Here is a 6,319-nt window from a genome sequence, read left to right on the forward strand (position 1 = left end):
CTAATTGTTTTCATTTTGTCTGAAGCCACCCGTTCTTAAATGGAAACATTTTTCGTAACGAAAATTTATGTAACCTCCTTTATATGTGGAAACTACGTAGTGATTGGTTTAAAATATGTATCCGTTATGTGGAAACTACATAGCGGTTGGTTTAAAATACCTATCCGTTATATGTGGAAACTACATAGTGACTGGTTTAAAATATCTATCCGTTATGGAAACTACATAGTGATTGGTTTAAAATATCTATCCGTTATAAGTTGAAACTACATAATGATTGGATTAAAATATCTATCCGTTATATGTGGAAACTCCTTAATGATTGGTTTAAAATATCCATTTGTTATATGTGGAAGCCACATAAAGATTGGATTAAAATATATATCCGTTATATGTGGAAACTACTTAATGATTGGTTTAAAATATCTATCCGTTATCTGTGGAAACTAATTAATGATTGGTTTAAAATATCTATCGTCGGAAACTGTGTTGAAAAAAATATTCTCCTACCCACGTGTTACTGGTGGAAGTAGTTTTTTTTCTTTTTGTAACTAGATCGCCAATTATTAGTGAAGACGAATTATCGAGGAGGAGAAAATTTCATGAACCTTGGCATCATCTGTAGAAACGGCTTATAATTATTAAAGAAAAAAACAGGATTTCGCTCGTTGTTAATAAGATAAAAAATAAAAAAATTTAACCTGCCCTACCGCTTGCACCAAACGCTGTGGTTTGTTACAAGTTTCAATAAGGTGTTTTGTATTTTATTGATTTTGTTGCCTTGGGCCTCAATACATTATATGACCAACCGTAACCGAGTTAAAATTGTTCTTTTATCGTCAATAATTTGTGAGCTTTTCCTTGTTCTTGTGGCTGCATGACAGTGGTCACTTAATTGTCTGTTATTAGTCATTTAAAAGAAGTTTATTGAAGTTAATTTTAAATATGAAATATATTTGAAAAAGTTTGCCTAGCTCGAGATTTTTGTTCATCTTATAAAGGTTATCATAGTCTCTCTCTCTCTCTCTCTCTCTCTCTCTCTCTCTCTCTCTCTCTCTCTCTCTCTCTCTCTCTCTCTCTCGTGAAAAGTTTACCCCAAAATTTTTTCGCTAATAGATACTTAGTGAGTATATCAATCATTTAAGAAAATTTCCAATAATTCAGTAAGGTACACATTAGTGATAATGTTTTCACATTATTACAAATGTGCGTGTGTGTGTGGTGGGTGAGTAGACAGGTAGACAGCAGTACGGGTAGATAATTGAAGTAGGAGATTAATAGATAGATAGCTAGAAGACGTGTTGAATTTGTAGGTAGTTCCTTTTACAGAAACAGTATAACTGACAGTGAAGTACTGTTTCTGTGAGCGATAGGGTACCGTAGGTTAATATTTTAGGCAGAAACACCCAATGAATTTGAGTTGCTGATTTTTAGGGAAGCTTCAGTGAAAGAGCAAAGTATAGTGATACTTCTGTACCCCTGCAGCGCGGAAACGGTGCAGGTACCGGCAGATATATTCCAAGGTGCATAAGATCGCTCGTCACGCATTTCAGGTCCAGCATTGTTGAAAATAACGAGGCACCTCGGGGCAATTAAACTGTAATTCCCTTCGATCAGGTGTTTGCGTATGGGTAATCTCACCTGCGGAAGGTTGCTTTACGCCAATTAATGAAGGCTGTTCCATATATTGTACAATACTGATATTAATAACTACTCTTATTTCGTTAGGTGATCTATGCAGTTGACGAATGATTTAGTCATTGGTGGAAGAGGGAAAAGCAAATAATGATAAGCACATAAATGAATAAATAGAGCAAGAGCGAGAATCTCGGAGAATTTCTGACTCCGTGTTTTATCGGGAACACAAACCGAATGTGTTTGTACCGACTTGGCGCATTGGTAAGGAGCTGGGGAGAGAGAGAGGAAGTGAATTCGTAAGACGAAAACAGGACTTAAAATTAAGATATTTTGCGTTTAGTTGTATTTCATTTGGTCTAAAACTGACGTTAGATTAATGAAGAATAGGTTTAAGTCTTCATATAAGGTATCTGCATATCCTGTGTTACGATACTGAAGAAAATAACCGGAGGAATTCTGACGAGAAGTGTGAACTGCACATCCACGATCGATTTCAGAGTATTTCCGCTCGTCTCCAAACGTAATATCTCGTTTTCTATGGCTAGCTTCGTGCTTTTTTCCATGTGATGCTTTTATTTAAAGCGTCATTGAACAAGTAATAGCCCACCATCACGATAAACCTTATTGCAGGTCGCAGGTTTGCTCTGCAAGCCCTGAAAATGCAGTGAAAAACCCGACAGAGTGTCTCCCTCGGCATGAGCTGCGGTGTCCGAGTGGTTAAGGAGATGGACTTGAAATCCATTGGGCTCTGCCCGCACAGGTTCGAATCCTGTCCGCAGCGGTTGAACTTTTTTTCATGAAATTTTTTTTCGTATACTGTAGTTTTATCCCTCATACACTGTTGTTGTGTGTTGTAGCGAATTTAGAGTTGTAAGTAACTGGGAAAATAATGCGACAGGTTTGGAGGTGTGACGTATTAGGAGTTGGTATCGTTGTGTTATATTTGTTTATTTTTAGTTTTATTTATTCCTTTTGTTTGATGTATTTTTTTTAGACTGAAACATTTAAGGTGTGCTAATTTGCTAGGCGCTTAATGGTAATTATTGATATTTTTCTGCCTTTCCAAGTTGATTTTCTTTTTGTTTATTAACCAGCTGATAACATAAAGGCTTCGATGTATGCTCAATGCTCTTACAGAGAGAGAGAGAGAGGCGAATGATTGCAATTAATACGATCCCACCCACAACTAAAATCTCCCAAATGTGAAGCTCATTAAAACCTCGTCGTAATTTCCCTTCCCCTTTTATTTTCCCATCATTTATCCCATTCCCCTTTGGCTGCCGTTCTCTTATCATCCTCCCTCCCCCGCCTGCATCCCATCCCTTCCCATCCCTCCTTGCCCTATTCCGTGTTTGCTGTGCCGCACCTCATAAAAATCATAAAAGAACCATCCGCTGTGACTCGATTGTGAGATGGGCAACACCAGTGGGAGCCATCCCGCCAATCACGACCTTACTCTACGTGTGAATAGAGGCGAGTTTAGCCGGACCACCGTGCAGGAGTGATGTGTTCCTCCACTCCGTCCCCCTCCCTCCCTCCCTCCCCAAGGCCTCTAGGGGGTGATGTCGTTGACGGGGATATAAATGATTGTGGCTGTACTTATAGGCTGAAAAATAAATCACATAATCGTCTCATTCTTGGGTCAGGTCTCTCTCTCTCTCTCTCTCTCTCTCTCTCTCTCTCTCTCTCTCTCTCTCTCTCTCTAAGATAACTTGGGAGTAAATGTCGTTTTTAATATTGGTCTTTTTTTTGTTGTTTGTTTTTGTTAGTATCAAAGGAAGTCGATTGTCCGCACCTGAATAAAAGTCCTTTGCAATTCACATAGAATACCTAAAAGTCATTTCTTCAGTTCACCAAAAGTATCTTATGTAGCAGCCATTTAAATGACTAAACTTAATAAGAAGTTAGTGACAAAATCAACCTTGAAATGTCCGTACAAATTTCATAAGACAGTGACAGTATGAGAATAACGTTCATTTTACTCCATTTGTAATCATAATGTGCATTATGTGACATCAGCGACACCCTGGAAGCACCAAAACCTCATATGGAATCAGAAATCTCGTTCAATAATTGAGTTTAGTAGCTCATTGTAATATGAAGACGCTCATTTTATCAGTAGACTTGCAAGAAGTTGAGTGAGGTTGCTTCAAGTTAGCTGTCCGTCTATCCATCCATAACATCAAAGATTTTCATTTGATTGTCGTCAATAATATTTTTTTTTTTATTATAACTACCTGGTGCAAATAATGTCAGGTTCTACCAAGTTGATTAATGTGCCTCCTTATATTTGCAAATACCCTGGCCCCACTCAGTTGGTCGCGAGTTCGAATCTCCGACCGGCCAGTAAAGAACAAGAGGAATTTGTTTCTGGTGATAGAAATTCATTTTTCGCTATAAAGTGGTTCGGATTCCACAATAAGCTGTAGGTCCCGTTGCTAGTAACCAATTGCTTCTTAGCCACGTAAAAATAAATCTAATCCTTCGGGCCAGCCCTAGGAGAGCTGTTAATCAGCTCAGTGGTCTGGTTAAACTAAGATATACTTAACTTAACCTGTGCGGTCCTCGTGATTTTATTGTAATTCGGTATTGTAATCTGGCGCTACGGCAGCAGTGGTCTTTAGAATAGTCGCTTTCAATGTTTTTTTTTTCCATATTACCTCGTATTTATTTATCACCTTTCCTTTAACTCGTCTCTCTCTGTAGACAGATTCCCCTTTGGAGCCCTCTTGGGTTTATAGTCGGTTGACTCTGACCATATAGGCTTTTCGTCTGAAGATTTTAAGAAAGAAAGAGACACACCCTTTCCATTTTTGCCATTATGTTTTATTCTATTTACATTTGATGTTTTCGCCGTTTTGCCCCTTTGCACTCAGAGTTTTAATGGCATACGTTTCGTGGTTGTTGATGTCGGCTAGGACATCGTTTTATACAATGATTTTAAGGCTTATTACCATTATTAGCGTCTTTGTAATTCACCACTGCTTGCATCAGAGTAATATTGCCATTGCTTGTATCCGGTGACATCATTACCTGTATTATAGAAAATCGCTCCTGTCTTTTATCGGGCAGCATTGCGTGCATGTAGGGATCATTATCATTGTCTTTTATTTAAAGAAATGATCTTTGCTTCTCTCCTTCCCGATAGGGAAATGCTGATAAACTAGAACATCTGGGATCTTTTAACTATATGGCAGTATTCCTCTCGTAAAGAAGAGGGCAATACCATCAGTTACAAGTAATGGCAACATTGTTTAGAAAAGGCCCTTAGCAGTGCATCCCAAAAGTCAATATAAGAAACCATATTTTGGAACCACTTGAGGTAACTGTGAACATGAATGCTGATTGAGTTACGGCAGAAGAAGAATACCACTCGAAGATGGTATCAGATTTGATCCGAACCAAGGTTTTTTTTTTTTTTTTTTTTTTTTTTGAAGAATTCTTGTTATTTTTTTCTATTTTCTTTTATTGTTATTTCAAACAATGTAGTGGAATTCTTTATCGTCGTAAGTTAGAATTTTAGAGATACTCTTTGAATGCCACGCCTTTAAAACCAAACTCCTTATCGTGTGTGAATATATATATATATATATATATATATATATATATATATATATATATATATATATATATATACATATATATATATATATATATATATATATATATATATATATATATATATATATATATATATATATATATATATATATACGGCTGACTTATCCGGCGCTGCCCGGGAAACTGTGAATGACAACCGATAAACTATCTCTCTCTCTCTCTCACACACTCTCTCTCTCTCTCTCGATCTCTCTCTCTCTCTCTCTCTCTCTCTCTCTCCATTCCCATTCCTGTCAAGGCTGAACTTGGTCATGAAGGGCATTGGGATTGAGAGTATTCATCTCAGCGACATCGAAAAGTATGGATTAGACACTGACATCTATCGTTTTCGGTTATTTTTACGTCACCCCGTTCCTACCCCCCACCTCCTTTGGTGCCAGTGATGTCTTAGCCCCCTCCCTCGACAGTATTCTTTTCCAGATAGTAAGTCATATGTATACCGAAATCAGGTATGATAAATTCGCAGAGTTCATTTAGTTACTAAGTCTACAGGTAGAACCAGCCCCTGGTTCTACCTGTAGATGTCTTACCCCCACACTATTCTTGTCAGTAAGTTATATGTATACCAAGTCTGGTTGAAATTGCTCAGTGCGTTTCAATGTATACCAAGTCTGGTTGAAATTGTTCAGTGCGTTTCAAGAGTTTTGCTGGAACACACACACGTCCATCCATCCATCCAGCCATTCAATTTTATATATGTAGATATATATATACACACATACACTGTGTATATATATATATATATATATATATATATATATATATATATATATATATATATATATATATATATATATATATATATATATATATATAGTGTGTTTGATTCTATTTCTAAAAGTATATAAAAACCCATTCCACTAAAACTTAGACAGGCACGACAATTATTTGTTGTCTTGGTAAAATGACAGTTCGCACTGGGAAGTCGATTAAGAGCTATGAAAAAGTAATGGAATTGAATTAGCAGCCACGAGTCCTGTTGAGAAAGCAAAAACACCGAAGTTTTTATATTAAAAAAAGTTAGAATTATATCAAAATTGAATTCGCTTGCTAAAATTCT

The 6,319-nt window shown here is 36.8% G+C and overlaps 1 non-coding gene across 1 annotated transcript; it reads left to right on the forward strand.

The window, feature by feature from the left end:
- The first annotated feature begins 2,337 nt into the window (after positions 1 to 2,337).
- On the forward strand, positions 2,338 to 2,419 carry TRNAS-UGA (transfer RNA serine (anticodon UGA)). The gene has a single exon. It is a non-coding gene; the product is annotated as a tRNA-Ser (tRNA).
- Positions 2,420 to 6,319: the final 3,900 nt, after the last annotated feature.

Source organism: Macrobrachium rosenbergii, chromosome 23 (genome assembly GCF_040412425.1).
Source record: "Macrobrachium rosenbergii isolate ZJJX-2024 chromosome 23, ASM4041242v1, whole genome shotgun sequence".
NCBI lineage: Eukaryota > Metazoa > Arthropoda > Malacostraca > Decapoda > Palaemonidae > Macrobrachium > Macrobrachium rosenbergii.